Consider the following 20,512-nt stretch of genomic DNA (forward strand, 5'->3'; position numbering starts at 1 on the left):
TTCTGCGTCCTTTTTCTCCCAATCTCTCAGGTTTTGTAAGGTTTCCAATGGCTTCAGATCTTTTCTGTGTGATGTATGGGCGCGAGTGCAAGTACGGAGCTCCTTACTTCTCCGCCAATTTGCCCCCCTCCATTCAAATTACTGCCAAGAGAGAAAAATCTTAAGTATTCTGAGCATATATACACATAAAAATGTAATTTGATGATGTGGTCGATATGTTAATTAGCTTGACTTTGGTTATCATTTTACAAAACATAACATCATGCACCTTGAAAATATACATTTCAAATATATAAAAATGTACACACTTATTTGTCACCTACACATCAATAAAGCTGAGGAAAAAAGAGTAGATGTGGGCTGGAATTTATTTTTAATATAATTTATTGTCAAATTGGCTTACATACAACACCCAGTGCTCATCCCAGCAAGTGCCCTCCTCAGGGCATGTCACCCATTTCCCCCTCTCTCCTACCCCCAAATCTACCTTCAGTTTGTTCTCTGTATTTAAGAGTCTCTTGTGGTTTGCTTCCCTCCCTCTCTGTTTGTAACTATTTTTTTCTACTTCCCTTCCTCATGGTCTTCTGTTCAGGGTCTCAAGACCCACATATGAGTGAAAACATATGATGTCTGTCCTCTGACTTATTTCACTCAGCATAATTCCTTCCAGTTTCATCCATGTTGCTGGAAATGGCATGATTTCATCTTTCTAATTGCCAAGTCGTATTCCATTGTATATATAAACCACATCTTCTTTACCCATTCATTAGTTGGTGGACATTTGGGCTCTTTTCATAATTTGACTATTGTTGAAAGTGCTGCTATAAACATTTGGGTACACGTGCCCCTTTAGCTTTTTTAAAAATAGTTTATTGTCAAGTTGGTTTCCATATAACACCCAGTGCTCATCCCCACAAGTGCCCTCCTGCGTGCCCATCATACCCCTTCCCCTCCCCCCTACCCCCATCAGCCCTCAGTTTGTTCTTGGCATTCAAGAGTCTCTCATAGTTTGCCTCCCTCCCTCTCCCCAACTATTTTTCCCCTTCTTCTCCCACTTGGTCCTCTGTTAAATTCCTCCTAACCCTCCTATGCATACAAACATATGATATCTGTCCTTCTCTGCCTTGACTTATTTCGCTCAGCATAACACCCTAGAGTTCCATCCATGTTTCTACACATGGCCAAGTTTCATTCTTTCTCATTGCCATGGAGTATTCCATTGTATAGATAAACCAAATCTTCTAGATCCATTCACCAGTTGATGGACACTTAGTCTCTTTCCAAGTTTTGGCTATTGCTGAGAGTGCTGCTATGAACATTAGGGTATATGTGCCCCTATGCATCAGCATTCCTGTATCCCTTGGGTAAATTCCTAGCAGTGCTATTGCTGGGTCATAGGGGAGTTCTATTGTTAACTTCCTGAGGAACCTCCACACTGTTTTCCAGAGGGGCTATACCAGTTTACATTCCCACCAACAGTGTAAGAGGGTACCCGTTTCTCCACATCCTTGTGAGCATCTAAAGTCCTCTGATTTGCTCATTTTAGCCACTCTGACCAGTGTGAGGTGGTATCGCAGTGTGGTTTTACAAATCAAACCTTTAGCTTTAAAAGAGATCATGTATACTCTGAAAAATCAGTTCAAAGAAAAATAAGAATTTATATTTATGCTCTCCTTTAAAACAGTCTACCATATATTTTACACAATAATCTATTGGGAAAGTAATATGTTTGTGTAACTTAGAAATGAACAAATATATATATTCTTGGGGGTACCAGCTACATTCTTTTTAATAAGATGATGAGACCCCTGATTTGGGGGGATTATTACTTTTTTGACTTCTTTCACAGGTCCTAAGGCATTCAGCCAAAGGAATTTCTTTATTGTCCCTTGCAAACACAATGATTTTTTCAACTTCTGCAATCCTACCTTTGTGGCTCTTCATATTCTAAAGATCTTACAACTTCTGCTCTGTCTCTCCAGAGACCCGTCTGCAAATATTTCTTCATCCGTGCTTCATTTTCTGGGCACACCCACCTCCAACTCAGACTGCTCTCCTTCTCTTGGGCACTAATTGAAGAATTTGTAGTCACTCTTCTGACATCTCTTGTGTTGATCTCTTTGTCTTGAGGTGTTGTGTTCTCCATGAATCTTTACCATCCCAACTTGATTTTATGATCCTGAGGGCAAGGTTTGTGTCTTCCATTTCCCATAACCCCCTTCTGTGGTGGTTACAGTGATGGCCATAATGGGAATTGGGGATGATAATGATGTCTGATCCACTGGGCTTTAGTAAACTTTAGTGAGGTAGGTGGTAGCCATTGTTGGGCAAAATCACTGAGTAGTGTTTTCTCGTGATGTAGGTGTTCAACACAGATGGTGACTGGATGAATCCTAAGGTAGGGTGTGATAATGTGGCATATTAGAAATAGCATATATTTTTCTATAAAAAGAACCAAGTTCCAATCCCAAGTCCACTGTTTGTAAATTTTGGAAAAGTCTCTTAAATGCTGTCAATCTGTTTCTTTATTTGTAAAATGGAAATAGATCCAGGCATGCAAGAAAGATCATATATCATGTAAATAAATCCTGCGGAAGGTGTTCAGTGTATGGTAGGTGTAATAATGACCTGCTAGGCATATACTAATAGCTCAGTAAGTCCTATCTTACCCAGAGAGAAACTCCGTCACCAATTCCTTAAAGCATCAGGGCCTCACACAATCTACCTGGTTCTGACAAGCCAGGCCTACTTAAGGTTTTTAAAGGATTTGTGGGCTTGCTGCATACAAATTAAAATCCTGCTCACAGTTCTATTCTAACAAAAATGTCCCAGAGGGCTCTGACATACCCCCTTCAGCTCTGCCACCTCCTTACCTCACACCTGGAAGCTCCTTTCTGTTCCCTGATTTTTCTGAGAGAATGGTTAATGTAGAGGAAGTCTCAGATCCTTGTTCTTTGTTTTTGTATTTTGTTTTGTTTTGCTCCATTTTTGCACTTGAAAACAAGCAGAGGGCCTAAGTTTTCTTCAGGCATCATGGAATGAGCAGGATTTAATTACTGCTGAAGGGCTGGTACAAAAGGTTATCCAACAGTGTGCGATCTTATTTGGCACTGAACTTTGAAGCAGAGAATTATGGATTGTGGAACAAGATACAACCGTCTGCTACTGTCTCAGAGCCGGGAATATAGAATTTAGAGGAAACTGGGTTAGAGCTGATGGGACCTCTCAGGGAGGTCAGAAAGAAACTAACTAGCCATCCATAAAGCTGTCGGAGCAGTTATTTGAAGGAAAAGACCGAGGCTTCTCTTCCGTGTTTCTAAAAACTTGAAATAAAAATAGACAATTCTGCATTGACATAGATATGAAATGGGCAGCAATTGAGGGCATCAAACTCAGAAATGAAACTGAGGTAACCTGTCATTGCTCTGAGGAAAAGCTGTGAAATTGGTAGCCACCGCCCAAGCTGGGGAGATGCTGAATGAGGGAAGAATTTTTCTTTCAGACTTATCTAAAGCCACAAGAGAAATGGGATGACCAGGGAGTTGAGGAAAGGAAAGGAGTCATGACACCATTGTTACAAATGCAGGGAAAAGCGTGAGGCCAAGTGTCCATCATTCCTTCAGTTTTACTTTGAAGCGGTAGAGCTGAGCTGCCTGTTGACATTGGAGAATTGTACCTCTCATGTTCCTTTTCTAACTGTCAGACCATTTGGCATTTTGTGATATGGCATCTGAAAGCCTAGGCTGGGTCTTGATAAAATTAGGAAATATGCATATAGGTCCTTCTCTCTGTGTTTCCTTGGGTGAATATTGTCCTCTGAACTTCTACGCTTCCTAGGTATCCAATCTATTTAATATTCCTGCAGGTCTGTATTGGCTATGAAGCAAGCTGTTAATTATCTAATCTACTGCAAGTCAGCAAACTTTCATACCCCTAGAGTTTTTTTCACTATATAGAATAGTGGTAGATAAAGCAAGATAGCTGAACTACATAAACCCTCTGACATCTTCTTGAGTTTTGTTACTGGCCAACTGACCTTGGGAAGGTTACTCAAAGACAGAACTTCTCTCTTCTCCCACTGTCATCTATATCCACTGTAGGGCACCAATGGGATTTTCAGGCTTGCCTCAACTTCTTAGTGTAGTTTCTAAGCACTTTCCCTGGGGTACCTCACCTCTTTGAATAGGTCTGGCTATTACAAATGTTTCCTTGCTAACAGAGTGAAGTTTATAAATCTACTGATTCATCAGGCCCATGGAAAGGGTTGGTGTTAGTTTCATCAAATTGTAACATTTTCTTGGGTGCTCATTTTTAACAAAAACATATCCATTTGGCTACAAGGATGACCTTTTCTGCCTCCTTACCCCTCCACACTGGAAGTCTTCATTTCCTGATGCCTGCTGCTAATATAGGACACATGTTGAAATGTTTATGCTAATTAGGCTTTGATTGGAATCTCAGAAACAAGTTAAAATGACAAGTTTTATCCCATTGATGAATTAATTAATGAAATGAAATCACTGTTATGCTGTTTGAAATCATCTCTCTGATTTTTGCAAAAGACAGGAGGATTTTTCTACTCTAAAACTCAATAGTTTTTATGCAGAAAGCCATGAAGGACTTCCATGTTTTAAGGTGGAAGGGCTGAAGGATAAAAAGGATCATTCTTTTGGTGAATAAGTGACTAGCAACGGTAGATTATAAGAGCAGGCATTCATTCATGTGACTGTGTGTATGAATGAGGAGATATTGAAAGAGCAGGTAGAGGGATCAGTGGCCTATGTCTGTGATTCTAATAAGCTGAAGATTTCCCAACGGAATCCTGTTTGGAAATTCAGCTCTTCAATGATGTCTCTATATTCTGATCCTCCAGGAAACAGTACCAATAGGATATATGAGTACCAGTAGGATTGAGTATCAATAGGATGGGAATATATATATAATATATCCTATTGGGGAATTGGCTTGCACAGATATGGAGGCTGAGAAGTGACGTGAATGATCTGCCTTCTACAAGCTGGAGACTCAGGAAATCACAGGTGTGATTCTAGTCCAAATCTTAAGGTGTGAGAACAAGGGGAACTAATGATATAAATCTCAGTCCAAGGAGAGAAAACTAATGTCCTAGCTCAAGAAGGCAGGCAGGAAGCAAAAAAGGCAAATCCCTTCTTTCTCTGCCTTTTTGTTCTAATCAAGCCTTCAAAGGACTGGATACTTATTCACACTGGGGAGGGTAACCTATCTTATAGAGCTCACTGATTCAAATGCTAACCTTCTCTAAAAACACCTTTACAAAAATTTTTAAATATTTTATTTCTGAGAGACAGACAGCATGAGCAGGGGAGGGTCAGAGAGAAAGGGAGACCCAAAATCTGAAACAGGCTCCAGGCTCTGGGCTGGCCATCGGCACAGAGCCCGATGCGGGGCTTGAACCCTCGAACTATGAGATCATGACCTGAGCCAAAGTTGACGCTTAACCGACTGAGCCACACAGGGACCCCTAAAAACACCTTTACAGATACACCTGGAAAGAGTGCTTAATCTGGGTACTTGTTGACCCTACCAAGTTGGCACATATAATAAACCACCACAAAACTTGTCCTGAATAACATGCTGGTGAGGTTGTAATTGTTCATAATGCATCAGAGCTCTAAAAGAAGCCCACTTTTTAAAAACGCTAAAAATTATAGATAGATAGATAGATAGATAGATAGATAGATAGATGATATATAGATAGATAGATAGTTATAGTTTGTTTCAAGAAAGTAAATATGAAATAGCCTAGCTCTGTCAGGAATTAGTCTTTTCACTTGAATCATTTGACCATCAGAAACTGAAAGCTCATCCTATGATGAACAATGGGTGGAAGGATACCATAGAGTAACCTAGTTAGTTTAATAACCTCACATTGCAGAGTATCCTGAACACGGCAAGGGTCTTGTCCCAGATTACACATTCTGCTTCCTGGTGAAATGAGACAAAATGCATATTTCTTCATCTGTTTTAGGCTTTTTCTCCTGTTTTGATTATGTGAAACAATGCATTGTAATAATGTCAGAACAAATAATCATTCAAGGAAATTGAAGTCCAAAAACAAAACACGAATTGCCCGAGGCCACCCAACAGACTGTGATAGACACAGATTATATGCCAGGGCATTCACCAAAGGCATAATGAGCAAATTCAGACTTGGTTTCTATTGGCCTATTTGGTCTTTGAGTTAATGTTTGCAATGAGTTTTAAAATAAGCACCCTCAGTACATGACAGTGTGTTTGTATGTTCACAAGTCATGCATTTCACTTTGGTCAGTCAGGCTGAAAAAACACACTTTTGTCCTCACTGACTGTGATTTAGAAAGACCTTGTATTTAGGTAGTAATTCCTGGTGTTGCAAGTCCTGAGATTGCAAAAGTCTTTAACAGATTCATAATGTTCTTTCTTCACAGGGAAAATAGCCAGAGCTTAACACAGTTTAATTCCAATGAGCATATAATTTGGATTTAGGATATGCATGTCATTATGCTTGGTGCTAGCTAAAATAGAAAGATGAGTAAGTTCTGGACCTTGCATTCTACAGACTGTGTATTTAAGGGGGTAAATGTGTTAAAAAAAAAAAAAAAAGTAACTTTGACACAAAGTAGAATGAACCCTGTTCTCTAGGAGATGTACATGCAGTAGACTGTGGGATTTACTAATCAGGAACAATTTAATGGGCCAGGGGTGTCTGAAACATTGCATGAAACAATTTATGTAAAGTTTAAAGTATTTGTGAGATTTTTGACGAGGCAGTCCTTCTAAGCCATGGGAACAGCATAGAAAAGGACCTGTGTGCAAGGAAAGAAAAGGCATGTATAGGTGAAGTACAAGTAACTAGTTAAGATGATGACATCGTTTGGGAAACACACACAGACATGTACAGCCATGTTTATTTATATATTCTAGATTTAAGCTTATAATCTACTTGAATTGCCAACATGTACATATGGAGATCAGATAATGACACGTTCTTTGTAATGAGCAATTATTAACTAGGATTGAGAATGAGTTCAGCATGCATATGGTCAAGTCTCCTCCCTTGTCCTAAAATGACAAAATTGTAGCCTGTGGCTGCAACACAACTGTGATAAGTGTAAGAAAGGCTTGCATTGCTTCTGCAACATGCTTTCAGGTAGCTGTGCTGGCTTCATTTTATTAAAGGGATGGATAAATTTAGCCTGCACCTATAATTTAAATGACTGGCAATTCACTAACTATTTAAGTGCATTTGGCAGAAAACATATTTATTTTCTGGCTTTAAACTGCAAGAGAGTCTTTATAATTCACACCAGATTTGGAACCTGTTCAGAAACACTTAGTTAAATTAATGAGATATTACCTACTACTGTTTTTCAATAGCTTCAGTCATGCCATCCAGTGGAGGCTGTGTTTTTGGAGACCTTGTTAGATCCAATCCCAACTCAGGGACATGTTTTCTAATTGGTAAGAATGGCATATGATTGATTTGAGCAATTTCTTTTGAGAACTCTACATAATTCATGCTTGCTGTATTTGTTGTAAATTGGGGTCATGTGTGTAGCTGGTAGGGGCCAAGATTTGTACACTCATTGACCTCTTCACAGGTTTGCTCCCTGCGTAGTCCATTTACCTTACATATTTTTCTTTTGTACATGAACATAAATAGAACCTCAGCAGAGATTGGCTAAAAGTGATATTATTCTAATGAGAATAGTCACATTATTAGTGTCCAGTGGTTTTTCATTGCTCTGGGATAAATATTTTACTTACCTTTCTCATAATATTGCAGAATTTCCTTCTAAGCAAGTTAGTAATTGTATCGTATTCAGCTATACTTTCAGATTCCAGGTAAGGAAATTTTCACTTCCCAAGACAAACCTTAAACCACGAAATACTTACAACTGGAAAAATATTTCACTCAATATTTTTAGATGTAAATATTCTTCATATGTCATTCCAAAAAAATAAATAGCATGATGTAATATGGAACTATAATACCAGATTTGCAACAGTCATCATTCATTGTAAAATATTCTTCTTGTATTAGAAAGAAGTAAATGCTAATGATAAAGATGACACCTTAGATTAGGTTTCTCTACTGCATACTGTTCTATAATATCAGGAAGTATCCATACCAAAATTTGTCAAATTAAATGATAACTTTCTTGCTCACAGCTGAGGAGTGACTCTAAGTTTGAAATATTACAGTTGGTTGTAAGAACAAGTATTGTTTTATTTTTGCTGATATCTCTAATATCAGGAAGGGGTTTTCTTCCCTGAAATCCCTTTAATGACAGTAACAAGCTTGCATTTCCATCCTGTATCCAGGAAGAGAATAATTTGATTAAGAAGAAAGGGAAATGGAGGGAGTGGGTCAGTATAATTTGTTGAGGGGCAAGATCATAAGTTCAAGTAGAAGTAAAATCCACAATCTGCCACAGCTCACTCCTCTAACCCTGTTAAAGGGTTTGGCCCAGCATATAATCACATGAACATCATGGGGTTCATTTAGAGTTCAAGGCCTGGATTTCCTTAGTTGTATTTCCAGCTCTGAGCATGCTGGCTGCTGGAAGAAGGGAGTGGAAAATTGTTAGGACCACATGCTCAACACAGGTCCCACTGGGTATAACAGAAATTAGGAGCACGGCCCCCTGATCCCAGTGAGAGAATGGTTTCTGCTAGGTCCTGAAGGGGTGGCCTGGCACAGGGGACATTACAGTGGGCATGGAGATCTTTGTTTCAAGATTGGGTGAAAGGTGTCATTTTTTATATAAATCCCCCCCCCCCAGATTCCATAGCACACATTTCTATTTTAAATACAGTGCAATAATGCAGGAAGAATTTTGTAATCATTAGGAAGAAAATTTGAATTAAGCTTTTATTCTATTTTCTTTTGCTCCTGAAGCCAAACTTCTGCCCAATTTGTCAATTCCAAAGGAAAAGACAACTAATCCTTCTAACAGAAATCATCAGGATTTCTTAAGCATAAAAATGAATAAGAGAGGGTGGGGGGAAAGGATTTCTGCATGAAAGTTAATTTTATGATATTGCAGCATAAATTGTGACCTGGCAGTTCCTTCTGCAGTTTAATAGAACTGGCAGCAGGCTCCATGACTTAAGCAGACTCTGTATAATGAGAAGCAAAGACGAATCGGTGTGAAGGACAGGAAGAAGGGCATTACTGCTTCCCTCCTAGAAGATTAAAAATAGCAAAATATTGCAACCAGAATTTATCTAAAAGGAGATACTATCTCAGAAAGGGGTGGGGGAAAGGAGTTTAAAAGACCACCATCACCCAGTGTCTGATGAACAGAGCCAGAGAGCCTGGTGCTGACATTTGAAAGAAGTCTGTGATGGTTGACCATTCTCCTAAAGTTCTGGTGGCAGGTAATTTCTGACATTATAATTTTGAAATGGGACAATTTTCTAAAGCATAATTAGAATAAAATGAGTATATTACTCCTGCACAGTGAAACACAGGCAAGAGGATTGAGTATACTAAATAAATGAGAGAATTTATTGTTACACGACAAGAGTCAGTCTGCACTGTCAACCAGGCAGGTGACTTCCTCAGAGTGCTGTCCTGAGGAGCCCAAGCACGTGTGACAGGCCTGCTCTGAGCTCTGTATCCACAGGAGCTATATCAGAGCAATTTCCAAAATTACACAGGGCATGCAGCTTCTAAATCTCCTAGCAGAGCAGCCATATTATCCTGAGGACTTGCAATAACAGGAATTATATGCAATTTTCTGATAATGACTCCATTAATGTGAGTCACTGCTGACAATACAATTTGTTAAACATTGCTGGATTCCTAAGTCTTGCATTCTGTCACTCTGAAATCCATCTTTACCAGCAATGCCATCATTACAGTGGCTGTCATTGTTATCATCTTTATCATCATCAGCATCAGCATCATCAGAATAGCTGTGGACGTGTCTGGGTTCACCAATATTACCTTTTCTTAATTTCACTGACATTTTAAAAGGTTAGGGGAAGCCCATGTCTTTATCTGTTCAGGTATCAGTTTTGTAGTCAATGTGTTTGATTCCTTCTTTGGGAAGCTAGGATCCCAAATTAATTAAATTTGGACCAGATATAACTTAACTTTAAATTGTCCTTTATATCAAGGGAAACTGCCTTGGCAATCAGGTGCTTCCAATGAGTGCCTGTAAATACCCATTATTGTACATTCTAATATAGCTGGACATAGAATAGAACCCTACAGCTCATGGTCTATCTGATTTACTAATTGGGAGCAGCAAGTGCACCTAGTGTTTTGAACCTGAATTAATTAAGCAAAACTGATTACATTGTCTTTGAGCTATTCAAGGGAGTGACACCAAAGGCAGAATTGAATGAGGAAAGGACTATTTAACTTCTTTTAATCACAAAGGTCAGCCTTTTTTTATAGCAGATCATTAGAAAGTCTTCAAAGGTGGAAAGAAACCAACAAAACAGCCTAAGCTTCCCACACAAATATGTAATCTGCTTTTCCTTCAACCAGCTTCCCTTCCAGTGATGGGGGCTTCTCCCAGGACACATGCCTTTGTCTGAAGAGTTACATTTTTCCTTCCCAAATTTGCTCATTCGACAGTTTTCTGTTCTGTACATGAACCTATCTCTTGAGCTTTATTCCCTCATTAATCCTGAAGCCACCACCAACTAACAGCCTTCATGACATTCCTGTGTTTCTGCTCCTGTCTCCTCAGTGGCCATGCTGCCTCTACTTACTCCTCCTTCCAGCTCAAGGTGAAGAGTAAGCCAAACTAACACAAGAAAGTATTTTTATCTCATTATCCCCTTGCTCAAGAAAATGCCATCGCTCTCTCATTGCCTAGTGAACACAATTATAACTCTACCTTCAGTTTCCAGGGCTTGCTGGAAGCTGAATTCAGAGACATAACAGATCATGTTGATGGGGACATGCTTGCTTTGCTCAGATCAGGCTGAGCCCTTCCTGTCCCTTTGTCACTTCTGATCTCTTATCTCTTTCCTCATATCCTCCCCCCCACTGACCCCTGCCACCCTACTTCCTGCAAATAAAATGCACACACAGAATGTTTCACTCCTACCTTTGTCTGTAGGAAACCACTGATACTTTGGAGAGAGAGAGAAGGAGAGACAAGAGAAAGGATATGAATCCTCCCTCCCTCCCTCCCTCCCTCCCTCCTTCCTTCCTTCCTTCCTTCCTTCCTTCCTTCCTTCCTTCCTTCCTTCCTTAGCAAATCCTTAGGGCTTTGCTGCTTCTTTTTTCCTTAAGATTTTTTTAAATGTTTATTTATTTTGAGAGAAAGAGAGAGCGAGCCAGCACCAGCGGGGAAGGGGCAGAGAGAGACACACACAGAATCCAAAGCAGGCTACAGGCTCTGAGCTGTCAGAACCGACTGAGCCACACACAGGCCACAGGGGTTTACTTCTTTTTTATTCTAAACCACCTTATTGTCTTTCTCATAAATACCTGAATGAGAGTGTTAGGTCTTCACAGAAATGTACTTGGGAAACAGTTTAAAAATTTGTCTTCATTTTTGTTGTTTGTTTTTTTGAGAATCAGTTTGAGAAATGACCCTTTAAAGGTTATCTCTGGATTTGCAAAATTTCAATAGAAAACATCCATTATGTTCTTCAGTAACATTCGTATATTTTTTTAAACCTGACACACTGAGTGTATGTAAGTCTCTTTTATTTAATTTGTTTGTAGGTCTCTTTTAATGACACCTTCCTTTATGATTTAACATATTAAATTTGCCTTTTACTTTGATGGCTGGAAAGTTTAGCTCAAATTTTACTCTCATTTTCAGTAGCTTCTAACCCACGGTTTTTAAAACAATCGTCTCCCAAATCAATTCCATTTCTTTAATTACTTAGCTCTTTCTATTATGATGCAGTTTAGATACTTTGCATTATGTCTGTACCCTTGTAATCCACCTAAGGCTCTGTCTTGGAGTCTCTGAAAGGGATCTGAATGGTAAAGCCACACAGGGATGTCTGTCAGTGATGTTCTTTCTGATTGCAGATCACTGTTCTTGTTATTTCTCTTGAAAAATCCAGTGTGGGCTCCCTAAAAAACAATGAAAATAATGGAGGCTTCTTTAAGTAAAAAGTGCTCTGGTTCCCAAGGCCTCCCACTTCCTGAGGACTTTGTCTTCTTTGGTTGCCCCTCTTCTCTCCTGTGTCACCAGCCTTTTCTCCCTTTCCTGCATCTTCTCCCCCAGCATGCAAACATGCACTCACACCTCCCCATGAGATACTCCTGCTGGACAATACTCCCTGTCCCACTACTAGCCAGTTGCTCCCTGGTTTCCTTTCAGGGCCATGGTGGCTTTTATTGCATACTTTGCGTCCTCTTCTTCATTCCCATCACAATCCCCTCTCCCTAACTGGCTTTCACCACAACTCCACAAAACATTTTGTTGTGTGGTAACTTGTGATTTCCACACTAGAGTTCTTCCCTGTGTCTACCTTACTCAAATTCTCATTGTCTATCTGCTTTTGAAATATTTGCCTTTCCTAGTTCTTTGGACAAAAATTTCCTCTGGGTTTCTTACTACCTCACTGGATACTCCTCTGGGCCTCTTTGGCTGCTCCTTCCTCCTCTGTCTTAAATGCTAGGTTTCTTGGATCTTTGCCCTGGACCCTCTTATCTTCACCCTCTGCACCTTCTAGAATCATTTAAACAACTACCATTTATGATGGTGAATTCCAAATGTATATCTCCACCTCAGATTGGAGGTCTGAGCTTCAGACATATATATTTAACAGTCTTTTTAAATCTCTGTCTCCTGATTGTCTCATAAATATCTCAAAGGTAACATGTCCATAATCAAACCATTGATTATTGACTATCTTGACGGCAGTCTCCTTTACCGTTTTATTCATTTCCATAAATAGTAACAACTTGCAACTGGTTACTCAGGTACACCACTTTAATTCTGGCTTGATCTCTTCTTTTTCCTCATCACCCATATTTATTCCATCAATAAATTCTATTAATTACCTTTAATTTATTCCACCAATATTTATTCCCTCAAGAAGTCCTATTAATTACCTTTAAAATATGTCTTGGCTCTATTCACACCTCTGTATTTTCACTGCCAGTTTGTTTTAGCATTATTAACATAAGATGTATGATTTATGTTTCTTCTCTGCACTCATCTATATCCTACACCATGTTTTAGGTGGAATAGAACCAGTTTTTCATTTTATCACTTCAACTAGTACGCTCCCTTGCCATCCATTGTTTTCATACAAACCCGTGCGTATCATTCTATGTCTGAAGTTCTCTGGTGGCTCCCCATGGCACCCAGGATAAAACAAAATGCTTTTCCATACACACAAGACTAATATCTAACCCCTGCCTTTACTCCAACTTTATTTAATTCCAATCCTCTCTTCTAATTGCATGAAGTAATTCATTCAGTGCCTAAAATATATCACATCTTTTCTTGTTCAAAGTTTTTACTAATTCAAATGTCATTTTATCTGTTTCTGGTCTCCTTCCCTATACTGTCCACAGGAAAGTTGATACTTTCCTGTCCTTTAGAAGTAATCATAAATATCACTTCCCCCAAGAGGCCTTCCATGACTACCTTACAGAAATGAATTCATTACCAGCCTCTCAGCCTGATTTTCCTGTTGTCTATGCTGCTTTTTACAATGTGTATTATTGTCTGTTTATTTATATTTTATCTGTCTCTCTGAATGTAATTAACTTCCAATTTGATTTAACTTCCAAGAGGTTAGACATAGTGCCTAGCTTATGCCTCCATGTTTGCATGAGAATTCTCCATTAGTATCAGGGAATGAATGGACAAATGAATGGAGCGGGCAGATTAATTACAAGACGAGATTTCCTCACCATCACATCGCTACTCCAACTTGTCCTTCCCATTCTCCCAAAGGAAATCACAGTTAAGACTTTGCTATGTGTCCTTTCATGTTTCTACTTGAGTCATTATTTTAATAGTCATGTCTTTGTGGAATTTTGTATTCTTCCTCTCCACTAATCCACATCCTTGTTATTATTCAATAATTGCTTCAATTCCTCACTCTCCCTGGAGACTTCCTGATTCATTTCATCCTATTTGCATCCTTCTTGTTTTGAATTCCTATCTCCTGATTAAAATATCACATACTTGCTCACTGAACAAATAACCCCAGCTCCCGATCACCTCTGTACCCACAAGCCCTGTGTTAGCAATTGATACATTATTTTATATAGTTTTCTTAAAATTCCATTTTACAGATGCAAACATTGAGACTGAGCATAATAATTTCAAACTGGAAACCACTAAATGTCTGTCAAGAGGTTAATGGATGAACAAAATGTGTTATATCTACACAATGGAATGCTACTCAACAATAAAAAGGAAAAAAATACTGATGTGCACAATAATATTGGCAAATCTCAAAAATAACTATGTTTCCTGAAAGAAGCCTGATGCAAAAATACCTACTATAAGATTTTATTTATTAAAAATTCTAGAAAATACAAGTTAATCTATAGGTTTTGAAAGTAGGTCAGTGGTTGCTTAGAGTCAGGGAGAAAGGATGGATTGAAAAGTATCAAAAGAATTTTTGTGAGGAGATAAGAATGTTCTGTATCTTGGTTGTGATATTGGTTTCATTCGCCTATGATTTACTGGTTGCACAGGTGTGTATATATTTGTTAAAACTCATCAGAGTTTACACTTGTAATGTGTTCAGTCTACTCTATAAATCGTATGTCAATAAACTTATTTGAAAGAAACCCTGAAGCTTTGAGAGTCTGAATAAGTTGATTAAAGTTTCATAGCTTCATAACAGACTTAGAAACACAAAGCTCATGCTCTTAGCTGGTCTGAATTACTACCTTGAAATTATTTATTATTATGTGGTACAATTACATTTTTGCTTAAGAATTTCCTTGGCTGTTTGACATAAGAAAATATAAACTAGCGGCACCTGGGTGACTTGGTCAGTTAAGTATCTGGCTGACTCTTGATCTCAGCTCAGGTTGTGTTTTCAGGGTCATGAGTTCAAGCCCTGCATTTGGCTCGGAGCCTACTTAAAAAAATATATACACATATATATGCATGTATATATTATAATTTATATATATTATAGTTTATAGATATAGTTTATAGATAGATATATTATAAACTTTTTCAAAGCAACATGAATATAGATCACATTCATATCCTGAAGCAGCCTACATTATGCTAAATGCATAATGTGTGTGATATGAATAAGCTAATTGATTATTAAACCACACATTTGAATAATTTATCGATGAGTGATTGGATTACTTTTTCCAAACATGGTCTTTATAATATCTCCTATTCCACATATGACCTCTATTAAGAATTAATCTAAAAAAAAAAAAGAATTGATCTAGTTTCCCTCCTCTTGAATTTGGGTGGATTTGTGACAGTTTCAACCAAACTATGTGACTTATAAGGCTGCATCATAAGAGATGATGCAGTTTCTTCCTTGTCTCCTGAAATATTTACATATGGAGTTTCAACCCGCCATGGAAGAGATCCCTCGGCTCTGAAGTTGCTGGGCTGTGAGAAGGCAGAGCCCATGGAGAGGGCATGTTTAGGCATTCTAATTGCCATTCCAGTCATTCAAATCATCCCAGCCAAGGCACCAGCCACAAGAGTAAACATGTCTTCGGATGATTCTGGTCCCCAGTGGTTGTTTCATTCCCACCTTTGTGTCTTCCCATCAGAGGCCCTGGACCTGATGGAGCAGAGTTCAGTCATTCTCAGAGAGCCCTGTCCTAATTCCTGTCCTACGAAACCTGTGACTTAAGAAACAGCTAAGTTAATTACTATAAACTTAGAACGTAAACTCGGAATCACAAATAGGGTTCTGCTGTTGTAAAATCTTAAAACATACGGTATTGGCTTTGGAACAGGGCACCTCGTATAAGCTGAAAGGTCCTTTAATGCTATTTTTTCAAGTTAGTATATTAGTTAAAGCAAGGCAGAACTTGAGACTTTTCATAAAAGCTAGCAGGGCTTCAGAAAAATGGGAAGTTAAGGCTGTTAGGACGGGAAGGAAATTGTTATTGGAGGGTGGAAAAGAAAAGGACCGTTGTTATGTGGTGTCAGAAATTTTGCAAAACTATCATCTGTGTTGATGTGAAAAATATAATATTTATCTATATTAACTGATGGATTTGGCTAAGGGAATTTTCAGGCAGTTTTTGAAAGTACCCACTGATTTCTTTTAGCTGTGTCTAAGAAGCTACAGAGAGGAGAAACAGAAGTGAACACAAAAATAAATACTTTATATTTTTGAGCAAAATTTAAAGGAAATATAGAGGAGCTAGGACTTGTGGGGCTCAAAAAGAAAACTATTTTTCGCCCCTCCCCCGTCACACAGTAAGTTGTTTAATGTACTTTTAAAAGTTATTTTTAAATGTTTATTTGTGAGAGAGAGTAAGAGAGAGAGAGACAGAGAGCATGAATGGGAGGGGGGCAGAGAGAGCAGTAGACACAAAATCCAAAGCAGGCTCCAGGCTCTGAGCTGTCAACACAGAGCCCGATGTGGGGCTTGAACTTGTGAACCACAAGATCATGACCTGAGCTGAAGTTGGATACTAAACCAATTGAACCACTCAGGGGCCCCTAATATACTTTATTTTTACAGTAGTTTTAAGATCACAGCAAAATTGAGTGGAAGGTACAGGTGTTTTCCATATACCTCATGCCCCCCTCACATGCATATCTTCCCCCATTATCGACATCCACCACTACAGTGGTATTTTGTTACAATTGATGAATCCACATTAACACATCACTATCACCTGGAGTCCATGGTTTTCATGAGGGTTCACTTGTAGTGTTGTAGATTTTATGGATTTGGACAAATGTATAATGATTTGTATCCATCATGGTATCAGACATAGCAGCTTTCCAATTTGTTAACGTTTCTACTAGCTATTAGGATTTCCCAGCTTCTTAAATGCCAGAGCAGAAACAGGATGTCCCCAAAGTATAAAAGTTTTTGGTTACTTTCTTTTTTTTCTTTTTTCTTTTTTTTAGTTTATTTATTTTTGAGACAGAGAGAGACAGAGCATGAGCGGGGGAGAGGCAGGGAAAGAGGGAGACACAGAATCTGAAATAGGTTTCAGGCTCTGAGCTGCCAGCACAGAGCCCAACACGGGGCTTGAACCCACGAACTGTGAAATCATGACCTGAGCTGAAGTCAGATGCTTAACCGACGGAGCCACCCAGGCACCCGTGGTTTACTTTCAAAGTGAGAAAGGACCTTGGGGAGAAATGAAACTGAGAGGCTATCAGAAATATCTTAGGATAAAGATGGAGCAAATGTATAACTTTAAAACACCAAGAAAATTTAAGAAGATGCATTATAAACCCTTTCAGTTGCATAAATGGTCTTCTGAGGATCTTTAGAACATCTCTTGCTTAGCCTCTCTTAATCATAAATTCCTGAAGAACCTTAAGGTCAATATACTACAATATCCCAAAGTAAGAAAAGGACTTCTCTTTAAGACAGTTGTGGATAGGAGTTTTGTTTGATGAAGTGGATTGGAAACTGATACACAAAAAAATCCATGAAGTTTTCAAGAATATTTTTTATCAGTTTGGACCAAAAGGGACAAGACAGTACAAGATGAAAAGGAAGATTTTTGGACACCACCCCTCTCAATTCTTCATCAGCAGGAAGCAGGCAGAGAAGTCTACTTGGTTGTAAATGTAGGCAATTTTTTGTGAAAAAAGAAATGTTGGCCCAGAGGATGAAACCAAGAATCCGAGATGTAGAACTAAGAGCGGAATCGAGTAACTTCCTGGAGGTAGGACTGCACCTTGACCAAGGAACTGGGCAACACATGCCCTGCTTCATCTCAAAATTGCATCGAAAGCAGGACTAATTCATTGAATGCCTGCAGCCTTTATCTAGGGCTGACCTGCCATTGTATCTTGGGTGTGAATACATAGGATCATTTTTTCTTTTGAGTTTATAGTTCTTCATACTAAGAGCTTTAATACTAAATGTGCCATGTCTCCCATCCAAATACTAACCAGGCCTGGCCCTGCTTAACTTCCAAGATCAGATGAGATCGGGCGTGTTCAGGGTGGTATGACCATAGACTAAGAGCTATAATACTAAATGTGCCATGTCCAAAATGCCTCTTGCATCTATACCTGAATTAAATGAAAATATCCTGAAATTTCTATTGGGATGAGAATTTGGGATCTTGGAGGAGGGGCATCAAAGATAAACAAAGCAATATATTAATTAAAATGGTGAAAACAGATTCTTTTCTGTCACTGCTGACACTGGGGAAGAGAGGGGAGTGAGCTCCATTTCCATGTGTGCAGAGGAGTTTGGGCGTTTTGAAGGGATAAGTGAGGGAATAGGGAAGGAGAGCAGCAGAGCTCAGGTAGAAAACTTACAAAGGTTGGTCACTGTAAATGAGGTTAGGCCAGCTGTGTCTGTTAAACTGGCAAAAATTGAAGTTAGGATTCTATTCCACAGAGACTGGGAGACTGAGACCCTATCCTCCTGATGATTACATTTCAACAAAGCAGCTTTCAGGTCCTTGAGAAAGACACTCCTGAGTTATAGGAAATACATATATATCTCAAAGGAAGAGATAAAGGATTCACAATTTTAAACCCTTCATAAGAGTCTGGGGCCTATCTTCAGGTGTTTGCTAGGACAAACAGTAGATTTTCCTGGCAGCCTTGAGCTTTCTCAGGTCAGTGTTTTAATGGAGTGCTGGGGTCATCCTAGGGACACAGCCTTATGCGGCTAGAGGCCATGCTAAAGTTTGGTCCTGTCTTAGTGCACAGGTTTGAATGGAGTCATGCTGTGCTTAGCCTTCTCCAGTTCTCAGGGGGTGAGTGCATTTTGTATGTTAGAGGATTATAAATAATTTATAGCCAGAAATCAGACTGGAAATTTTAAAACATACCCTGCAAATTCTCTGATACTCTGACTATCAATAAAGGGCTATAATTGCCCTTCTTTTTAATCTAGGACATCTTGTGGCTGACTGATAGATAGGATATGGCAGAAATGATGGCAATGAACATCCAAGGCCAGATCATAAAAGTCTCTGTCCACTGGAGCAGCCAAACTTGGAGAATAATCTTCCATGTTAGATGAATGGAAAATTATTTCCAGAAGAATGGAAGGTTGAGTAGATTAGAAGACTGAAGGATGATTACTAGGTACCACTAATGGATCGGTTGACGTACAGGTCATTCAAGTAATATTGGTAGAATGCATGAATGCTGATTGCATAAATGAAGTAATGAATGGTTGTTTTCATTGTGGACAATGCTGTATCTGAATTGTAACAACATTAGAATTAAAATAAATAAAACTAAATAATGATACATTCCTGAACACAACATTTAAAACATGACAAGATAATGAATCCTAAGTTATATAATGGTCATGTTAGGAACTTCAAAAGTATTTGAAAGTTTTGTACTAAAAAGGAGAAAGGTCAGCTTGCCATGTACAAAATAGAATGGTTTTGATTCGTGGTAATTATTCATTGTGTGAATCTCACATTTAATTAATATGCACTTGTGTGCCTAGTCTTGTAAGGAGACTATTTTCATGCATTGTATATCTAAATGGCAGGTATTGTTAAAATCCCATTATAAAGATGAGAAAATGCATTAATTTGCCCAAGGAAAAGGACTGGTGTTTAAGACAGGTTTCGGTAGGTCTTTACCATGCCTTAAAAAAAAAAAATGCTTATTTAATTTTAAGAGAAAGAGTGCAAACTGGAGAGGGGCAGAGAGAGAGGGAGACACAGAATCCAAAGCAGGCCCTAAGCTCTGAGCTGTCAGCACAGAGCCTGACACAGAGCTCGAACCCATGGACTCCAAGATCATGACTTGAGCCACAGCTGGATGCTTAATCGACAGAGCAACCCAGATACCCCTACCAAAACTTTTAAAAAGTATTTTCTTTCAAAACATTCCACATTCTGTTTTTCAAACAGTTATTTTAACAACTGAGTAAATTAATTTGGGAAACTTACATCCTAAAATACAGTTAATTAAACTTTCCTCAGATAGCTGAACAGCCTTCTCCCCGGACACCTTCATGTCTTTGCCCAAATGTTACCTTCTGATGGGGATGGGATCTTCCTAGAACATTCCATTTGAATTGTATCCTGCATTCCTGGCATTCTTATTCTCCCTTAACCTGATCTATTTTGTTTTTCTACACTATGGATCAGGGTCATTTTTGAACATACTATATCATTTACGTATGTTTAAATGGCATTTACTTATGTTTATTTATGTTTATGGTGATCTCACAGCCTTAGAACATAAAGTTCACAAGACCAAGTGTTTCAATCTATTTTATTCACTGATATGAATATAGAACTTTTAGGATACTGCCTGAGAGATAGCAGGTCTTCAGTACAGATTAGCTGGAAGGAAGAGTTTGTGCATGCTACACCATGAACTAGGTGTTGTGTCTAAAATGCTGATTAGGGGGCGCCTGAGTGGCT

Source organism: Hyaena hyaena, unplaced genomic scaffold (assembly GCF_003009895.1).
Source record: "Hyaena hyaena isolate Hyena2069 unplaced genomic scaffold, ASM300989v1 scaffold_1072, whole genome shotgun sequence".
Taxonomy (NCBI): domain Eukaryota; kingdom Metazoa; phylum Chordata; class Mammalia; order Carnivora; family Hyaenidae; genus Hyaena; species Hyaena hyaena.